Raw genomic sequence first — 21,615 nt, 5'->3', positions numbered from 1 at the left:
AAGGTAACAACGTCCCTCATTTAAAGTGGGCTTTTCACGAGGAATGTTCCCCCTCCCAAAATAAAGGCTGGATTCTCTCCTCTGATGTGTAGGAAGGGCCAGCTGAAATGTATATATCCGAGTACTATATTTTGCTGAATGTTTACAGTTATGAGATTTCTGATGAGATGACTAGATGACCTCCTAAAGCCCTTTCCCACCCAATTATTTATGGTTCTGGGCTGCTCTAAGTTCTCATAATGGCTCCTTTATGACTCCTTACATAGTTTACTCGCTATTGAAGTTAAATGAATTGGTTAGTAAATTCCTGGATGCCCCTTTTTATAACTCAGTTGAGTGCTGTATTTTGTTGCTCTGAAATCCTCTGGCACCTCATTTGTTCTCCATGAACTTTCAAAAATCTCTGCTCAAGGTATCGCGCTTGCCTCTATTAGCTCTGTTAGCAATCTTGGATGCTGTCATTCAGTCCTGTGGGTTTATAAATACTTCCCCAGGAATTCTTTTCATCTTCCCCTTTGATTTGCTCATGGCTCAATCGAATCACTGGTAGAATCCAAGCCCCACAGTTCTCTTTTATTCTCTTTGATTACAAAAAGGCAGCAGTAATTGGCAAAGAGACCTCAGTTTCCCAACACGGGAGAAACGGTCTTGGCTAAGGCAATCAGCTGAGACCCTGGAAGGACTAATTCCTGGTGTACATCAAACAGCTCTGTTTGTGATTGCAACCAACACACTGGTTGGAGAGCATGTAGATTATCCTTCTATAAGGGGCCGTTGTTGGTAAACTATGAGCAAACATTCGATCTGAACATCGAAACCATCATTGCTTGAAGAGCTGACCACACCTTGTTAAGTATTTTTGTTTCAAAATTCCAGTTCTGGCAGCTCAGCAACAGATCAGATGGGGTATAACAAAAATGAGATTGAAAAAGTTAGTGTTGTAATCAGAAGAATGCAAATTAGAAGTCCTTAATACCTGTAACAATCCACTGACCTTAAGTGTCCTGATAATGACATAAATCTGATCAAATCTTGACTGAACTGGGCTTAGTAAGGAATACATAGGCAAAAGCTCCCTTGAAAGTGTGAACAATTTTAGTAGTTTGGACAAAACTTCAGTAAAACAAAATAAGTAATTATTCAGATTAGTTTTCACTGGCTCCCCTTTGTTACAAACTAATCTGTAGTTGAGTCTAGATGAACACTAATTCACCATTATATAAAGGTACAATTAAGCAGATGAGAAGCAGCGTTAGCAGCAATCAAAACATTAGAGTAAAGACAATAATAGCAGTAGCTTCCTGCTTATCAGAGGCCTTTCTGTTCAGTGAATCTCGCAGCAGTAAGCCCGCTGTGGCTGGACCAGCCGTGTGTCTGGGCACGGGTTGCTCTCCAAACACTCAGCCTGCAGGAAAGGCTATGCAGGTAATGCTGCCCCAAATCCCTTGTGTGCAGTGCAGTTGAAACAATTTCAATGTGATCCAGAGAAAAAGAGTGCTAAGGTCCTAAATCTGCGCACATGCATATGTTTACAGCCACGGGTTAGATTGGGAATGCTCAAGTGCTGAAAGCGTAGTGTATGTGTTGGTCTCTGCAGGACTGAGGTGCCCAGTCCTGGTGCAGATCCTTGACAGCTTGTTTTCCTGCCAAGTGTTTATCCTGGGCTCTGAGCGGGCCAGCGCTCCCTCCCTGCAGGGCGTGAGTTTCCCTCACAGCAAGCTCTGAGATTTCCCACAGCAGCTCCAAAAATATATCCTCTAATGAATTGTTTTTCCCACCTTCTGCAAGTGTCAATCCATGGGACAATAAACCATTTCTCGTATGCCGTGTCCCTTCTTTATAGGAGAGAGCAACACTGGCTGCTTTTCCTCTTGCAGGCTTCTCCAGAGGTGCACTCCTTGTATTTCAGTAGCTGTTCAGAACAGCAGTCTCTGTCCATGGATGTAAGGCACAGCAGAGCTCTGTGTCATCCATCTGTACTCGCAGACCTTGAATCTTGCTCTGCAAGTGGCAAGAGTGGAGAGGGGCTTTTGTAGAAATAAACAGCACTTATTTAGCCAAATATTGTTTAGGCTTCTGAACTCCAATAGTTACAAACAGCGAGAACTAGATTATTAGATTTCACTGAATTGAGACAGTATCTTGATGAGTGGGTGTCTGTTGAAAAATAGTGTGTGATCTTTAGAAGAGTCAGTTGCATGGTATTTGCAAACAGCCCAAATCCACATCATTGTAGAGCTCTGCTCCTGTAGATGACAGCTCTGTCCACATGCTCCCTGATGTGTCCCTTCTGTTTGAGTCTTTCTGCTGGGACAAATCCTATCTAGTAACTATATTTTGCCGAGATCTTCAGTAAAGCACTCTTTGTCCTCCCTTCTTCCTCCCCCACAGTTTCATTTGCTTTCACACTTGCAAATGTCCCTTCTACAGCTGATGGCTTACCTCCTGTTAAAGAAAAAATAACAGAAATCTAGCTGGGAGATTCATCTGAGGGAGACTGCTGGTGCTTAAACATAGCCGTTGCACCCAGAGACCGTACTGAATGTGTGATGCGCAATTGTACCAACTGGTGTTTACAGCTGAAATATTTTCTGTGTATGTGAACAACAACAAGCTGTCCTTCTCCTGTATAAACACAATCCTGTACATCAGCAAGCAGAGACTATCCATATTCATGAACATAATTGAAGATTTCTTTCAGTTAGCCATTTAAATGGTACTTACTGCAGAAATTGGTGCTATTGTTGAAATCTGGGCACAAGAAAATGAAAGAGGGTGGATACTCAACATACTTAAACCGCTGTCATTTGTATTCCTAGAAGTATCACATTTTCTAAGCTTCCTAAAAGTGTGAAGTGTATCTCTGTTTCCCACACACATTACTCCAGAGACATCAGTCATCTGTTAAAATAGGTTCTGTAATAGTCTGAGAAATGCCGCTGTATCTCCCGTGTTTGTTTTGGCATTCATGCTCCAGGCAGATGCATGGGAGATGGGACGGAGGCAGGAGGGTGTGACGGCTGTCCAAGGGGCCTGGGATAGCTGGGGACAAGGAAGGAAAGTCACAGAGTTTGTGAGAAGAAAGTCAGCTCTCCCAGTGCTCTCATTTCTTAGAAAGACAAGTGGATCAGCAAATGTGGGGGGACGGGAATATACATATTTGTATGTGCGTGCATGTATGCATATATAGGACTTCAGGCCCAGGACATTTGCATTGGCACTGCCACAAGCTTCCCTGCCCTCTTCTTAAGCAGCTGAACAGAAGAATTACTTTCAAGGTGCCCAGCAGCAAGCCCAGAACACCCAAAATCACAGCCCTAGCCCCTGGATTCGTCTGAACCAAACCGATACCCAGTGCTGGGGTAAGCGAGTGCCGAGGTGCATCCCTGAGAGCTTCGCTTGTGAACAACCAGAGCCAGGCTGCTCTGTGCATGCAGCCCGAGGGGATGCTGCGGGTCGCTGAGCTCAGCCCTGGTGTGCAGCTCCTGCTCAGCCTGGGGGCTTCTGAAGTCTTTCCCTTGAGGGCAATAGTGCAGTTAACAGGAGGATGTCACACAGGGATCAAAAGGGAGGGATTCTCAGAGTATTGTGCTCTTAATTTAATCATCCTGTGTTTTTTCCATTGAGTAAAACAGCACGTGCTAGATATTCAGTTCATTATTACTTAGAGGAACTAATAAAGATCTTGTCTGATCCTGGCCTGAAGCCTGGTAGTATTGCAGGGATTGTAGCTGGACTCGGGTTTCCCAGCGGGGCGAGTGGCTGGTGCTGCTACTTGCAGATGCTTTGTGCTGGGGGCGAAGCAGCCAGGAAACATCTCCAAGCACGCTCTGTCAGTCAGTTCAGCAAACTTCTTTAAAAAATATGAAATCTGGTTTGAGTCTCAATCCACACAGACCTATCAAAGCCGTGTATGGAAAGGATGATGTTCCTATGTAATTCAGTGAAAACAGAAAGGTTAAGTAACGGGATGCACACTGCATGTGCATTTTCAAAAAATCCAACCCAAGCAGTGGCAGTATGGGCTGTGATATAAGGTAATGGCTGTGTCTTTCTGTTCCCAGATGGCCTTTGGCTGATTGGTGCTCGGGTGTGCATGGATGGCAAGGTGCACTCTTCTACCTTCTTTCAGTTTCATCTAACAGTGCAATTTGTAGCAGCAGCAGCAGGAGTTGGAAGCAGCAGGGAATGGCATAGTTCAGCGTGCTTCTGCTTCAAGAGGGTGCTGTTGAATTACTGCTTAGCGATCCAGAGGCCCACTGCATCACCAATATTTAACATGTCCAATTACTGCAATCTTTGTATTTTATGATAGGATATTATTCACCAGTAACATACCTGAAATCAGAGGGACAACAAAGAAAGCAGTGAAGAGCTCTGTAGCTCTCATTTTTCCTAATGAAAGGGATTTTCTGTGCATGACAGCTTGTACACCTGATATAAACTGTAGCAAACAAACAAAATCCAGGTCTGTTGCTTGTGGTAAATCTCTGTAGATAGCATGCATACACCAAGGCACAGATCTTCTCTGTAAAAGTCCTCAGTGTTAAGAAGCACTTCCTGCAAAAATGCTTCTTTTTGCCTTGTGATAGTCCCACACATTGAGTTCTGCAGACATTCCAGACATGAAATTATCTGAAATTGGACAAGTATCTACACAAAATAAACAGCCGGAATGCACAGAAAGAGAAAAATTTGGGAGGTATTTTTCAGTCTGCAACAGTCAGCCCTGAAAATAGCAGGGGCTGGAAAACATACCTTAAGATAATGGCTTCTCAATTGTAGGCTTCAGGGAGGCGCAGGCTCTTCTTTCTGAAAGGGCTAAAGAGGAGTCGCTTCTCCTCGTGCACCCTCCAGCCACACTGTCATGTAAGTGCCATGGCGGGCTGCACTCCCTCTGCTCTTTTACAAGAGGACCGTGTTAGCAGAGCATATTCATAAGAAAGCAGCAGAGAGACAGCATTTCATTCAGATGTTCCTCCTAATGGAGTCTCATGGCTTGCTTTGCTGTACCCTCCTGGCTTTTTTGATGAATGCAGAGACCAAAACTAATCAGTGAAAGGAAGTGGACTTTTTTTTTTCTTTTTACTTTGCATTCTTATTATTGACTCTTCATTCTGTTAGCTGCTTCCCTCCTTCCCCTCCACAGCCCTGCAGGTGAAGGCGTGCTGCCAGCAGGTGGCTGGCACCACCAGCGAGACCCCGGGCACCGCTCCGCCAGGCAGGGAGGTGCCAACTCCTCGGCAGCAATTAAACAGAGATACCTGGAGCAAAAGGAGACGTCTCGCTAAAGGGTTCACATGTGGAAAGCTTGACCCCTGCTTTTGGGGCAGGGAATTGTGTGAATGGAAAACATTTGTAAGCTTTTAGAGATTTTTCTTTTAAATTGCATAGCTTGTGATCTCAGTGTCCTCTGTGTGTGTTATAGGGAGTGCAGGGCTTCAAATGTGCACACCCATCAGCCTGGCTGCAGGGTTACTGAGATGTTCTTCATGACTATGAAGAATACACAATATCGTGTCGTAAATGAAGGCAGTCAAACAACAAACAATATTTAGGTGTCTGAGGAGAGAATCCATCTAAGACTACCTGGGAGCCTTACTGGTGCATTAATGTGTATCCAGGATCGCCAGGGATGGTATATGCTCACCAAATGGGAGCGCAGAAATTCAATACTTCGTGTGCTGCTGTAAATCCGAAGTGTGACCTGGTCACAGCCACAGAAACAAATACATGTGATGCCTGGCAGATCTGGGAGCCACAGAGAAGTGTCCCGTTTCACTGTTAGCCATGCAAACTGCATTTCAGTTCTGGCTGTGTTGTTTTGCACAGCACTGAGTAGCAGGATTTGTGCCAAATCATCCGGAGTCAGGAGGGATGAAAGCCTGGCAATCCAGGCAGGCTTGTTTCAGAGGTAAGCACCGTCTCCAGCACACTCTACTTTGAGGGAAAGCATATCATTTTGTCATAAGGCAAGAGGATGCCTCAATTTGGTATGGCGTTAAGAGTTGAGCTGCTCTAGGGGAGATCTGGGGATGGAGGAGCGTGGCCCGGAGCTGGCGTTGAGGGGAGCTGCTGGCCCACGAAGCAGAAGGGGAATGCCTCTGCTGTCACTGCATGGTGGGGCGCATGTGACGTGGTGGAGAAATGAAAGCTGCCTTTTGGTGGTCTTGCCTTCAGCCTTTTCTCTGAGTGTGAGGTGTGTTGTCACTGCAGGACTTGCACACCCGGGGTTTGTGCTGGGTTGCTGATTTGGAAGCTATCCATACAGTTATTTCTGCTCATGCCAGGGCAGTGACTCAGCCCATTCACAGAAAAATGCTCAAAGATGAAACCAAATATTTGTTTGTGAAACTTGGGAGGAAACAGAGCCCCCTGCCCCTCCCCCTCCCCTTTCATCTATCACTGGTTTTAACCATATAAATGAGTTGTAATGCCAGTTTCAGCAACACAGATGTTTGCAATAAGCATGCAGTTGGGAAGTGTAAAGTAAAGATGAATGTATCATTATTATGCATAAGTAAACTTTTGTGGCCCATTTGTCAGATCAGGCTGAATTGCGTTCTGTCTTTCCAGATTACAAATGGCTTGCATTAAAGCAACAGCTTTTTAAGAAGGCTGGGAAAATGTCCTACTCCGATTGCTCATTGTAAATACTTTAGTGTAGAAACTTTGCCCGGTCTCTTCTCTCCCGGCTTTGGAAATAAAAGCTTAGGTAAAAGCACTATTATTTCCAGTCCAAGATCCTGGTGTGTGAGAGGCTGCCAGATCCTTTCCTATCAAGGAGAGATTCTCATAGCTATCAACTATTGCATCTATGACAAGATGCTCCAGTGATATATAGATGCATTTCTCCATTTATTTTTAAGTTGCTCTTAAACACATTTTCTTTAGAGCAATGTTTCAGCCAAACAAGACAGGAAGGTGTTTTTTTTTTTTTTGCCTTTAAACTAGTGAACATTTTTAAAAGTGAGCTATGCTTCAGTGTTTTTTGGCACACAGAATCCATCTTAATGTGGAGTACATGACAAAAAGTGCCATGCTTTCTATAAAGATCTTAAGGAGAGTGACTGAGCCCCAGTACCGCACTGTAAATTAACTATTGTCCTTTGTCAGCATCAAGTGTGCCCCGTCACGTCAAATAACCACAGTTGGCATTCTGTGTATGAGCATGGCCCATTCATTCCACCCAGCAGTGAATAATTCATATAGCAAGTTTTACCCTGGGCAAAATACACTGACATCAAGAGTCACTAAACTGTAGTCATTCACTGAACAAAATAGTTATTCATGCTTTCAATGTGAACCATTAAATCTTGCCAGTTAAATTTAAGAATGAATCAAATTAATTCATTTAACATCTTCTCAGCTCACAATAACATTGTTGCACACTTGCTGTGCTTTGCTTTTCTTTTCCCTTATTTTTTTTTCTCCCCCAAACTGTTTGTACCTGGAAAATGAGATGCTGTGCCAAGCACCTTTCAGTAAGCCCTGGCAGGGGAGACCTCAGGAAAGAAGATGACCATTAAGGCCTGACACAGCACCCTCAACTTACAGGGCTTCTTGCACCACAAACCATCAGCTGCTAAATGGGGAAGCGGGTGCTGGTAGCAGGAGGCAGTAGCAGGAGGCAGAGCTGAGCCGGCCGTGACACCTCCTGGACAGCCGGGAGCTGCAGAGCAGGGCGAGCTCCAGCTGCGTGATCTTTGGGGTCATCCATGGAAAAAGGAAGGATAGCTTGGACGAGTGGAAGCATGGAGATGAGTCTTCCTGGGGTTTCTGTACAGGAAAGAGATTGGCTCTTGCATGGCAGCTCCATGTTGCGCCTGTGGCAATTGAAGAGCAAGGGTCGGAGCCCTCCTCACCTCCCATGGGTCCCTCCTTGCTGAGGGGCACTGGCAGGGTGCTCTTGGGGCTGTTGCAGGGGCCTGGGGAGGGATTTACGAGTGATTTTTCAGAATGCTGTCACGGGCTGGTGGTGGGGGAAGTCTCTGTTGTTCCTTATTGGAAGTTTATCAGAGGATGGTAAACAGTGGAAGTGAGTTTTTCATCTGCCACCACCAAGAGGGCTGGTGGGTGGGTGGCTGATGGTGGTACGGTCCCACCTAGTTGTGCGGAGCGGAGATTGCATTGTTAGAGCTGCAGGCCTGCCAACTCAGCCCTTTCCAAATCCCAAACACACAGAGGTGGAATGGGAGTGGTGCCTAATTAGGGAAAGTTAATAATTTACTCTTTTGTGAGTGAGGGACGTGATGTTTGCACTGCGGGCTCTCTCCCCGCTGTAACCCGTTGGGTGCTGGTCATTTCACAGGTCACGGGCACCCTCGGCCTAGCCAACACCACGTTTTCTAGTCAGGAAGGGATTGATGTGGATTCATCTGTCCCCTGGCTGACCAGGTTTTCTCCCCAGCCTGCAGTACCTCTCTGACCCCGTGCATCCTGTGCTATTGCAGCTAGTGCTCAACAGCTATTTCATTTGTATTGCACAAGCTCCAGCACATTTTCTGATTACTTGCTTAATTTTCTTCCCAGATGTGTTTAAGTTGCTTCATTTGGAAAAGAGTGATGAAAAGATGCAAGGGAAAAAAAAGTGTGGTTGGCCACACGTTGGCTGTAGGTGAAGCTGCAGCTCTGGTGCAGGCTCACCCGATGCAAGATGCATGCCTGCTGCCATCACCCATCCTGCCCCAGGGTCATCGTTGAGCCTAAAGTTTTGTGCAAAATCCCGCCTGTCTTGTGAGTTGACGAGTCCTCCTTGGAGGCCATTTGCTTTAAAGCAGAATGGTTTGGTGCAAAATAATTAGCTCAAAAGTATTTATCACATCCTCCTGGAAAAATAGATCATATTCCCAAACACCTGCTTCCCTCGTAGAGATCGCGGCTTCTGATCTGTGTAACTTAACCCTGCCAAGCCTCGGCTGCTGCTTTTACTGCGATTAAGGGCGCATGTGCCTGGCGGCTCAGACTGCGAGCAGCGCTGGGGTGCAGCCGGGCTCGGGGCAGGCACGGCCGGGGCATGGCTGCTCTGGGCTGCGGGGGCTTCGCTACCACAACACGGCCAAGCAGTGTTGTGCAAAACAAGCCCCACAATTTCCGTATCAGCATTTGAGAGGTTGTCTGTCCTCGGTAGAAATGTGCTTTCAGCTATACAAGCCCTTGCTAGGAGCCCAGCTACATTTGCTGCCAGAACACAATGGTGTAGGTACAGGTTAACGGGCAGGACCAATCCGTCACGGGCTGCTTTGGGTTGAGCTTCACCTGGAAGAGCTCCCACGGTGGCTGCAGAGCAGCGGGATGTGGGTGCCGGGGTGGGAAAGCCAAGCTGTCTCTACATCCCATCCAACTGCCCCCTGTGGGAGCTGGGGGTCCTCTGGGGCCAGTTGCACCTCCTGTTGGGGGCTCAGGAGCACTCTGGGGCTCCTCGTCTCTCCCAAAGACAGGAGCTCCTCATGGGGCACTCGACATGGTATGTGCAGCCCATTGTAAAACAAAGAAGAAAATAACTCCCTCTCCTCCGGTGATCCAGTCCTAAAGTGCGATATATGCCTGAATGGGAAGCGCAAGGGGGGAGTGCAGTTTTGGGTGGCTTATCTGGGGACGTGGGGTGTGGGGGGTCTTCTTTTCAGGTGCTCCTGTTTTTGAGGGTGCGAGGTATATCAGGTGTGGATTGTTCTTATCGAAAAAGGGAAATTTCCACTGAAGACATGCTCATGTTTTAGTAACTTGGCTTTCTGACCCCATTTCCTCGCAATTGCTGTGGCTTCCCTCCAAAAATCTTGCTGGTGGAGGGCAGCGGAGCCCTCGTCCTCTCCCATAGCAGTTACCGAGAGGCGGCCGAGGTTGGGGGCTGTTGAGCTCCATGCTGGCAGGAGGCAGCCCTCGGTGGCAGTTTGTCTGCACGCGGACAAATCTCTTTGGCTTGCTCTCGATTTGTTTATACCTTAGTCCTCCGGCAGCTTCAGGACCAAGTAATTTATTTCTGATTGCTGGTGATTTTTTAACCTGGCAGAAAAAGGCACGGGAACAGTCAGTGAATAAACATTAAAGCCAGACAAATTTGGGCTTGGGAGAAGGTGAACATTTTTCACAGCGGGCATAGCTAACCATCAGGGTGACTTGTGTAGGGATTTAGTGGATTTTCCATCACTTATAGTCTTTAAATCAAGACTGCATGTAATATAATACGCTTTAAGCAGAAGTTGCAGACTTGATTCAGAGTTGCCTGGGTGAGATTTTTTGGTCTGTTTTATGCAGCTGGACGGAGCAGATGGTCAGAAAAGCTATGAAAATAACTCCCCACAAGAGATCTGTGTTTAAATAAGCAAACAAACAAAACCCTTGAAAACGATACCCACACATACAAATGGATGAAAATTACACGTCCTCAGCAATACTGGAAAAGGAAATGTTTGTGTCTGCTACAACTGACCGTTTCTGCTGCTCCAGACACGGGGTAATTCGCAGGGAAGCACTGCGCAGTGCTCCTGCTGAGCGTGGGAGGGTGACCCCACACCTTGAGCCCCGTGGTGGGGATGGGGCAGAGCCAGCGCAGCGGATCCGTGCCCCTGGCTTCTGGCTCCCTCTGGGGCCTGAGACCTTCGGGTCTCTGAGCAGCACCACCGGGCAGAGCCCCAGGAGGCGTGCAGGGCTGGCGAGACATCAGGTGGGCACCAGGGGCCTCTTGAGAGCCACCTGCCCGGCTCTGGTCAGCCTGTGTCGCCCTCCGAGCGCTTGGATCCATCTCCCCTAACAGCCAACGTCAGGAGGCAGCAGGCCTCCCGGAGAATGTCAGTGAACAGTTGGAGCTCTTCATTAGAGAGAACCTAATTAGACATTTATTATTTATGTGATTTTACATTAATGGCCTGGCAACAAGATTTATTTCTCAACGTATTTGTTTCACAATGTGGTTTCTTCAGCAATCAATTGATATTTGGTTAGCTTAATAACTATCTTGTTAAAATTAAATTAAATGCTACTCTGATTTAACTGCATTAAAATAAATGTTGTCATTGTTAATGAAATGCAAATAACTATTTAAATTGTGGCAGTGCTTCACTGAGTTGCCACTGCTGGATGGAAGGAGGCTGAAGAATGTGCCAGGCGGGCGCAGGAGGCGCTGAGCGCTGGGACCCCCAGCCAGCACCAGCAAGGTGAACGGGAGCTTCCCTCCCTCGCAGCAGGTCCCAGTGGCTAACCACAGCCACACGTGAAAGCAAAGTTTCCTTATAGGAAAGCAAAATCCCCTTATAGGAAATAGGAAATCTGTTCTTTGACTTTCACTCTTTGGTGTGTCCGCTGGGCTAGAAAACTTGAAGCTGGCGAGGGACTTGTGAGAGCAGAAGGGGTCTGTCATGTCTGGATTGGGGTTTTATGAACGCTGAATTAAAGCAAGTGCTCTGTAAGCTTTCTCTGCAGTGTGGGATGAAGCCTGACAGAAAGGTTGTCCCCAGGTTTATTTGTTTCTGAGCATGGTGAGGTCCCACAGGCAGAAGCCTGAGCACCCTACCTCAGCAGGTGTGGACTGAAACAGGCATTTATTTGCCACTGCCCACTACCTCACCATCACACCTCACTCCTCTGGCAGGCAGTGAGCATCTACCTGGAAAAAGTCTTCGGTCTGGGCTGGAAATACCAAGCCACCAGCAGGCCAGCTGCTCGTTTGCCATGAACATTCCCTGCTCCTCAGGTCTGGGGAGGAATTGCTGGGGCAGGTGGTGGGTGCCAAACGCCAGCGAACTTGGCTTCTTCAGCACGATGGGCTGTGGTAAGGGGACGGCGTGGATCACTCCAAAGTGTGGATGGAAAGAGTGATGTGCATACAGCAGTCAAAATGTGTTACCAAAACTTTTAATTTATATGAGTGCTAAATGAAACAGGAGAAACAGCAGCTGGAGTCTTCAGGGAAAAGTCTTGACACATTGCCAAAGCTCTGCGCTGAAGCTATGTAATCTAAAATGTGTGGTGCGTCGGGCTGATCCAGCTCGCCTTCTAGTACTGGTAGCTTGTGTGGCTGTCGTGGGTGCTGGAAAGGTCTGGCCTGGGGAGAGGAAGGGGGATACAAGCCTGATATTCCTGTGTCCCAGTGTTCGGAGGGGTCTGTGCAGTTCCCAAAGCAAAGGAGAAGATGAAGACGTGGTCCTGCATGGGGATTGTTTTTCAGTCTGTGTGTGTGTGCGCGTGCAGATATCTCCTTGGTTTGTTTCCTAAGTGGCCAAGTTTGTACACACAAGTCCTTGTTATGGAGCTCCAAGTACTGCAAGCGCAAAGTTGCAGCAATGCTGACAAAGAAATCCTGGAAATAACTGGCTGCAACGAGGATCGGTGAGAGGGTGAATTCCCACTCCTCCTCTCCAAAAGCGTGTGCACATCAGGCGTTCTGTGTTCACACAGACTGTTAATCACCCGTGCTGAGCAAAGAACAGCCCCCTAACAGAAAGCACGCTGCAATTTGTAACATTTATGTTTTGCCCACATGTATTATCAGTCTTGACAAAAGTGGAAGGAGCACCCTTGTGATGCAGAGAAGTTATGCCAGATGAAATACAGAACTGCATCCGTATTCCCTCCACAATTCAGACACAGCCATTTCATCACACGTGATTTTTTCTTTGCATTTCAGGATATAATGATGCAGTAGCTCGAAGCCTGGGTGATATAATAGACAGGATGAAGAAACAGGAAAGAAAAAGGAATGAAGTTCAGCTCAGTATGAAAGGTCTAAAGATTTAAACTTGGCGGGGTTTTAATAAAGTTAGATGAACAACACATGATGCCTTGTGCTATATTCATCTTCCAGCGCTTGATGTTTCACATGATTTTCCAGAAGCTTTCATTTATTGAATTTCCTGCTTAGATTTTTAGCGAAAAGCAAGGAAGATAATGAAACGTCCCCATTTTAATTATAACTTAATTGCATACAATTAGCTAAATACATCACTTGCTACAACTACAGTTAATGCGTTGTTAAATATTATTTTTACAATAGTGTGCCAAATGAGATATTAATAATATTTGGTATCATTAGCACTAGATTACAAAAATATTTGCCTACTGCATATTAGGGTGTGATATGATGCATTTCCGCATTGGGTGACTGTATAGGTGACTAAGGATTATGAAATAGCTCTCAACCCATATCCTGGATTTTAAAGCTTCCAGATTTGTTTGCTTATTTTAAAAAAGAGGTAAAGTCAAGTTCTTGATACTGTTTTTATGGCATGGCTTTCTAGAATAAGCGCATTCACGCTTACTCCTGAGCAGACATGCTTTCATAGTTACACTTAGCCTGCCCCAATTCACTGAAGTTTGATTTCTTGGTTCCTCTCTATTCCTATCTGCCAAGAATGATGAGGGGAAAATTGATCCTGCCTTGAGGATGAGGGCTGCACTAAATGACCTCCATGGGGCCTTCCCATCCCTATTTTTCCTCAATTCTGTGTAGTCTGGAGCTGTCACGCATCCAGCCAGCTCACAGAGGAGTCCGGGCAAGCCGGTGTCTGCGCTTTGTGCACCTTCTGTGCTGAGAAAATCAGCGTGGCACCGCTCCAGCTGTTACTCGGTGGCTTTCTGTTGTGCTGGCGTGATGGAGAGATACGAGGCTCCCTCCAGGGTTGGGCATTCCCTCGGTGCTCTGGCTGCCCTGGGCAATGTGGTGCCAGGTCAGTCCCGCAGCCTGCAGGCTTCTTGTCTGGCCCTGGGACCCTGGCTCCTCCTGGCTCTGGGGCTGCTGTGGTGCAGGACGGTGCCAAGCACCCTTTGCCAAGGGGCCAGGGCTTCGTCGGCACACCGTGTGCGCCAGCAACGCGCTGCGGAGCGCCTCAGAGGTCGCTGGAGCACAAGAGAGACTCGAGGCACCACATTTCAGCCAGGGTTCGAACTTTGCCTCTCCTGACCCTGGGGACGGCTCACTCCAGGGTTTTGGTCTGGCCCAAAAGTGATGACAGGAAGCCTTTGCAAACTTGAAATGACATTTGGCTTTCCAGGGCCACCCAGTATCTGGGCTTGCCTTTCCAGGGCTACAAGTACTTCCAGGTGTTTGGGGCAGAGCCATGTGTGAAAACATCCTTTTGGAGACCAATAGCTCTCTGCCACTTGCGCTGGCCGTAACGTGGAACCAACAACAAAAGGGAAACCCTGGAGAAGGACAGACAGAAATAAAGGTTCTAGGGACTAATTGGAAGTGTGGAAGATGGGTGATTAATTCAGAAGAATAGAAGGAAGATGTTGCTTTAGTCGTGGCGAAGTTCTGGATGGGCTGACCGGGGGGCTGAAGTTGCTGGGTGCGCTGTGCAGGGTGGCAGCTGCCGTGCAGCAGTTGGATGCAGTGTTTACGCAATACTCTGACATTTGTGATTTGCTTTGAAAATAAATACGAGTAGCTGCAATGTGAGAAATGCACAAGCTCTGCTCCAGAGCTGCCTTTGGTCTTCACAAGGATCTCCTCTGGCAACAGGGGAGTTTTATCCGTGTTTCTTCTGCAGTTCTTGGGCTGGGCATCTGTGCCGGTGGAAACCCCGGGTGTGCAAAGAGGCCGGGGAGGCTGCTTTATGATGAGCTCACACTGAAAGCGCAATTACTTTGGCTTTTATGGTGTCCTTCTGTTCTTTTGTTCAAAAATAAAACTTGAGGATGCTTGGTAGAGGGTTTCTGTATTTTCTCCCTTCTTCCTCTCTCTCAGCATCTCAAGACAGAAGTGTTTAACAACAGATCTTATTAGAGGGGAAAGTAAGGAAGAGTAGAGTGAGCAGAGAGAGGTGAAGCGAACATGAACTTGTTTCTGCAGCCTTTGACAGCTCATCTGGTGGGAATAATGAGTAATTTATGTAGCATTCCCCATTCGGATTATTGAGTGGCTAGACTGAAGCTGGGACACACTCCAGGTCCAAATCAGATACGACAAAGGGGATATTTGTAGTCTTTTGTGTATTCCTGTATTGTATTCATTTTTATTAATTTCCTGATACTGGAAGCATTTGGGGTGGGGACAAGATGGTCTCACTTCCCGCCCTGTCCTCGTAGTGGTCGCTGGGGGTTCTGGGGCCAGCACAGCTGTGGTGGGACTGCCCTGCTGCATTCACATGAGGTCCCTGCATATCCCCACTGTGCCATCTGTCACCTGCCTGAGCCCAGCACTGCCCTGGGAGGAGAAGCTGAAGAAAGCAAGCGTTTCAGTGTAGTGTACCAGTGGGGAAGGGTGATTTTAAAGTACTGCCAAATCGTTCGCTGATGTACAAGCGAGTTGCTCTGCCTCTCTGGGTCTGTCTCTGACACTCAGCTCCTCCTGCTTTTCCCCAAAACCCAGCTACTGAGAGATGTCCTGCTGCTCAGCCACAAGCCCTGCAGCAAAGCGCAGACCCTTTCTCTCCAGCTGTGACGCTGCTCTGCTGGCAGACAGCCTGAGCGTGCAAGCCGGGGGTCACACGTGCGGCCCTGATCTTACCCCTGCAGCCAGCGCTGTTGTAGGCACCTTACCCTGTCCTAGGAGAGGATGAAGCTCAGATAAGCACTTGGGCAGGGGTTTGGCTTCCCCAGCTCACCAGGGCACGCAGGAGATGAATTCTTTCTCCAGACAGCTCAAAGGGAGGCTGTAAAACCTTGGTAGGTAGATTCAGGGCAGAAAAGCAGTGTGCTCCCTGAAAAGCCCCAGCGAGGTGCTGAGGAGTTGGCTGAGGTGCATGGAGATGCGGCCCCAGCAGCTCAGCTGCTCTGCGAGCAGTCGCACTGGGGCCAGGGAACTGTGTGCGCAGTGCCTGCACCTAGAGCAGGCTTTTGGGGGGTCCTGCGCTGTGACCTTTCTCATTGCTCCGCTAACGGTGGGCGTCCTTTTGTGCGCTTACGGAGAATAGATGCGCAGCAGACTGGGAAATACCTCCCATTCTGTAAAAACAAACAAGCGGAAAGAACCAACAAAATCCAAATAAACCCCTGAGAGGCCTTTTCCTACGGCAGTGACTCTGGTGTAAGGGTTTGGGAGAGCTCTAGTTAGAAAGGAAAATAGGAATTTCAGCTTGCAATATATTGTGCCTGTTTTGCTGCTAATGAAATCATATGCTACCCATTACACTTAGGGGCATATTACTTTGCAGATTGCAAACAACCTTTTTGGGTAACTATTAAACAAATTTAAATGTGTCCTAATTACATTTATTCACAGCAGCTAAGATTCTTGAAAGTAATGTTACTTTTCCACTGTAGATCTTTATAGCCAATTTAGCATTTCCATTAGTTTCCAAATGCGTATGTCGTTGAAAAAAATATACCAACAATTCCTCTGAGCCAGGTTCACTCCCACTGCAATCCTTTTACACCCTTGCATCTGCCTTTTGCAGACGTTACTTCGGTTTTATACCAGTGCAGCTAGAAATAGAATTAGGTCTCCTACCTCCAGCCAACGTTATTCAGAGTAAATCCTCTTTGACAAAGCAGCAGCCAGCTAGCTGCCAGCTCTTGGCAGGCTGTTGCGGAACCCTGGAATTGATATCAGTTTTAGAAGTTGAAAATGCACACGAGGCTTAACAGAGAGGTATTATGCATTTCTTTAAAATGAGTGAGCACACTTAAAACCTAAGGCAGCTGTCAGGATGGGCCCTCCACAGTCCCCTGAGCATTTGGTAGCTGCTAAGGAAGGAAACCGAAAATGGATCACCTATTTTTTCCACGCTGATGCTAATTTACTACATGAGTGTCTCAGTATCTCAGTTTATCCGTAAAATGGGCAAATTGCTTACCTGGGCACTCCACCACAGAGCAGGGAGGCTTATTAATGTCCAGCAATAGTAGCTGTAATTGTAACAACCTCCATCAGAAGGGCTCAGAGTGTTCAAAGGAGGACCCATTACCCCGGTTTTGTGAGTGGGGTAAATGAAACCGAGAACTGAAGTGACCTGTTGGAGCTGGCTCATGGCAGCAGCCAGGCTCCCTGAGGCGCGAGGCACACGCTTGAGGCAGCCGCTAGAGACACGTTAGTGGGACAGGTGCCTTCACATGCATCTCCAAATGCACCAGGTCCATGTGAGCCTACAGCCCTAGGGAACCACCTCGCTCCCTGCAGAGCTTAGCGGGGCATTGCAGGCCGGATTGACTGCGGTCTTCTTGCAGTTTCGGGACTGGTTCTCTCTGTTGTCTTAAGCAGAGAAATATCCATAGCTCTCCCTTGCAGTATTTAGTATTAGGAATTTTGTAATGCAATTGCTTATATATTCTTCCTGACCCTGTTCTCCTTGTATCAATATGAATTTGAATTGTTTCTCCTTTTAAGCAAAAGGCTAATATTTCTTTCCGTCACCCACTAACTAAACCTAGAATACCTGCAATTAACTTAAACACCACTAACAAAGCCTCTATGTTTTGCAATGAGCTGGAGTCAAGACGATGTAAAGTGACTCATGGTTTATATACACGTGTATGAAAGCCAAACTAGCCTTTGGATAGCTACGGATTCTTTCCATCCCATAAAAGACTGGTAGTTCATACTGTTTCTCATATTTTAGTTGCTGGGATTTCATGCTGATTGTGGTATTTACTTAAAATAACAAGCTATGTGAGTCTGTCCAATTCCCAAGAACCCCATTGCCACTTTTCGTTACAAGCTACCATTAAGTGACAGAATTACATTGTTCATGTCCGCAGGTATCCTGAACATTAGACCTGTATCTTGTGTGTAGTTTTCCCTCATTGTTACCTGGCGGTTGTCTGCTTGTATTCCCTCACCTCGAATCTCTACCAACCAGAAACTATACACTTGTAGAAGAGGCATGCTGTTCTGTTACAGTGACTCAATGGCTTTGCTCGCAGTCCTCTTTTTGTGCGTTAGCAAAAATCCATTTTTCTACCTGCAGCATGAGTGCTGTTGCTGATTAAAACTTTGTAGTAGATTTTGAATTGAATCCATAGTACCAGGGTGAAGGTTAAGTGTGCTGACAGCTTGCGGCTCCCTTGCGCATTTCTTTGAAGCTGGAGGCAAGAGGGGGCATGGTGGTCGGGTCTTGGTGTCCACTTAGAGAAGGATTGGATGATGGACTAGAGTTCAGTCTCCATTTCATCTACAGAAGACAGTGTCTTACTTGCTAATACAAGCTGCTGTTGGCTTCGACCACATTCAGGTACTCAGATGAATTCTTGGCCAACTTGTGATGTAGATCTACTGTTTAGATTCATCTGTACCATCCCTAGCATGTAACTTAATTTTCTCGTTGGCCTTCACTTTTATTTAAAAAGCTCATATATTTAAAAGGGGGACTCAGCTGTGGCTTATGGCTCCAGTTGCAAATCCTACAAGGAGCGCGTCCCAATAGCAAGAAGCCAGCAACAGCCACGTTGGCTGCAGCTCCTTGGAAAGGTAGGACAGCCCACACAACCACCCCACAGTTGTGCACGCTCAATAAGCTGCAACACTGGACTCGCAGTCCCAGAGATTCTGTAGGTTAATTCAGATTAGAAGTGCTTTGGGGATTAAGAAGTGCTTTGGGGTTACAAGATGCATGTATCCTAGCACGGGGTGTTTACCATTCTCCTTAATGCTGCCTTCGGGAGCTGTGCACTGCCCTGTACATGCTGTGCATGGTACAGTTTGCAGGGGTGGGAAGGGCTCTTGGTGGTCTGCAATGCTTTTTTGGTGTGTCGTAGCAAGGCAAGTGGTGCTCGCCACACTTGTAGCACAGTAGTCAAAAGACAGGTTCAAGCTGTGTCTGTCAACCAAATATACTTCCATGGGAAACCAACCGGCAGGTAATCTAAACAGGATGCTTGCGGAAGATTGTAATCTCTATCAGTGTAAGAACAAGGCAACTTGAGCTGAAGTTAAATTTGAAAGAAGCCTTAATTCGGAGCCCCGTTTTAACATGTTCTTCGTTTCTTTCTTTCCAAGTTGACCAAGCTGAAACCAATCTGCCTCAAATTTCATAGTCAAGATTGTGTGCCAAGATTATGTATAAAGTGGGTCAGCTATTCAAAGCTGGTAATTTATTTGAATACTGGATTTGTACTGATTTGTTGTTATCTAAACTGACTAATGTTTCATAAAAACAGATTTCTGCATGTGGATTGCTCTGAAAGTGGCAAATCCTGCATTTGTGCTGCCACGTTGCTCTGAGGCGCTCCTCGAGTGCCGCTGGGCACCCCAGCCAGGTGGGCTTGCCTCCCCCCTGGGGCACTGCTTGTTGAAGCAGGGAAGTGCTTGAGAAGAGAGGGGGAGTCATTTCTGACATGAAAGAGGGGCTGTGCCAGCTGGGTTGAAACATTTTTAGGACATCTTAATGTTCTTCGGGGGGGGGAAAAAAAAACAACACAGAACGACAACCTTTTTAATACATATTCGCAATCTTCAAGCTCCCTGAAGCTTTCTTGGGGCAGCAAACAGTTGTTCATCAGCACTGTATGCATATTGCACTGGTAAATGCCATAGTGATGGGCGTAACAGGTGCATTGAGTTCCTGTCTGTGCCTCGCCCAGGTGTGGGTCATCTTAGCTGGAGTTTTTCTGCACCCAGCTGGGAGCTGTGCAGCAGCTCCCAGGCAGGGGACTGCAGGGAAGTTCCCTCCTGCAGCTGCCACTGTCCTGGCCCTCACCTTTCTGCCCCATAGCAAAGCCCTTGTGCTCTGGGGTGGAGGCATCTCCCTGCAGAGGGGATGTGTGCCCCGCAGCTCCCGTTTCAGAGGCACCTCCTGACTGACTGGGATGTTTCTCAGCACAGACCGGCACACAGGCTGTGGCAGAGCATGAAGACGCAGGTGGGTGCGCACTAAAAGCAAAGGGCCATTTGGCATGTAGTCATTAGCTGTTGCCGAGTGCATTAGTCCTCTTATGTCTTTCAGAAAGTCATCGTTTTATAACAGAAAATTGCCGTTTTGTTCCAAGCAGACTTAATTTCTATAATAAGAATAAAACCCCTTAATTAGGGTTAGGAAGAAGCAGACTCATGCACTCGGCAGGAAGGGTGGGAGCTGCCAGGCTCACAAGAGGATGGAGAAGGGGTGCTGTGGCTGCAGCATGGTGCAGGGTATGGCCCTGTACTGGGGCAGCTGCGAGGGCACCCCACAGCCCAAGGAGTTTGTCCTGGGCACCTGGTGCTGCAGAGGCGGTTTGCATGGAGGAGAGGAGCGTTTGCCCTGTTTTGGCAGCAGTGCTTTTATCTTATTGCGTTAAAATCCCAGCACATCACCAATGTGCTCTACCTCAGCCTTTGGCTGCCGTTGTGGAAAACTCTGCTTTTTGCCCGTGGCTGCTATTGTACAGCTTTGGCTCTATCCAAAAAAGAAACGTTGGTCATTTGTGTTCTGTTCGTGTGGTTGTGAAACTGGCCCAGCTGATGCTGTTTGCATTGCACGTGACCACTAGTAACACATCGTTTACTGGGCTCCTCCTCATTCAGCATCCCTGGCTTTTTTAATTAAATGGCGCTTGCACCTGTTTGGTGAAGTCCTCTCGTCAGTTTGTAGCTCAGCCTGAGGCTAGGTGCTGCAGTGTCTCTGGTGTGGGCAGAGCCTGCTGGGGTGCAACAAACGCAAAACCCCGACGGGGATGCGAAGCCCCAGGGTCGAGTGAGCTGGTCGTGAGCCGTGGGACACGGAGATGCTGCATCAATTCGTTATCAGCCATCACCACCTAGTGGCAAAAAGGCTCGGTCTGGATTCATCTGCAAACTCTGATGTCTGTTTCAAGTTTTTTTTCTCCCCCCAAAAGAGAATTTTCAGACTGGGCTCGCATTTGATGGGCTGATTCTGAACTCAGAGCAGTTTTTAGGACAACGGGAAATGTCCTTTGCAGCTGAATCCCACGGGCTGCCTCTCAGGCACCTCGATGGCACACATGGATAAAGTAGAACTTATTTTAACTTTTGCTCAGGTGAACAGGCCTTTTCCACCATCCAGATTTACATGTAATGTAACCCCAGTCCTGAAATCCAGGAAGACGGGGATCCACAATGTAGGTTTTCATCTACTTAGAGCAAAAGGAAGAGAAGCCCCTGTCCCTAAAATAAAAAATAAGCTGGCTCTTGTGAGTCCTTTAATGGTGTAGGTTGGAAAATGGGGTAGGAATGTTGTGTGGGATGGGGGTGCAGTGGGCACCCCTGTTCCCTTGTTGACAAATAGTAACCAAAACTACAAAGTTACTGAAGCCCAGTGAAAGAATAGAGGGGGACAGAGGCTGTACTGGTGCCCCGATTCCTTCTTCTTTAGCGCATGCTGTGTTCATCTGTTTTGAGTGCACCAGTTGCATCTTCCTTTCCATTTTCCCCACCTACGGTTCTGGAAACTTGAACTTGTGCCTGTCCTTCAGCAAGTGTCCTGCCAGCCTCTCTGGGACCCGGGCTCTGCCTTTTGCTTGCTACCCTCAGCTGTCCTCCACAGAGAGGAGGCTTTAGGTGAAGCCCCAGTGATGGCTGCTAACAAATTTGTCTTCCAGCGGAGCAGGACTCAGCAATAAAACCTGTTCTTGATGGTTCAGTGTGGTCACCATGGCAATTAAATGAACTGATAGAGGAGTTGCAGCTCCTTCATTATAGCTCTAATTATGATTTTAGTTTCTTTATTTGCAAATGCTTGAAGCCTGTAGGAGTACGTCCGCGGGGCTCTGCTGGCAGACCAGGCTCCCCCTGCCCTTCCTCAGGGCCCC

At 47.4% G+C, this 21,615-nt stretch overlaps 1 protein-coding gene across 2 annotated transcripts in view; it reads left to right on the top strand.

The window, feature by feature from the left end:
- RTKN2 (rhotekin 2) overlaps nucleotides 1-21,615 on the top strand; it is a 106,280-nt gene that overhangs the window by 13,273 nt on the left and 71,392 nt on the right. The window contains exon 1 of one of the 2 annotated variants that reach the window (XM_040563777.1): nucleotides 11,874-19,730. The exons of the other annotated variant lie outside the window; for it this stretch is intronic. The gene's annotated coding sequence lies outside the window, so the exon portion shown is untranslated. Of the gene's footprint in view, nucleotides 1-11,873; nucleotides 19,731-21,615 lie in introns of those variants that run through there. 2 annotated transcript variants of the gene reach the window in all.

The sequence above is a fragment of the Cygnus olor genome, chromosome 7 (assembly GCF_009769625.2).
Source record: "Cygnus olor isolate bCygOlo1 chromosome 7, bCygOlo1.pri.v2, whole genome shotgun sequence".
In the NCBI taxonomy this organism is placed as follows: domain Eukaryota; kingdom Metazoa; phylum Chordata; class Aves; order Anseriformes; family Anatidae; genus Cygnus; species Cygnus olor.
This window is presented reverse-complemented; position numbering and strand designations above follow the sequence as displayed.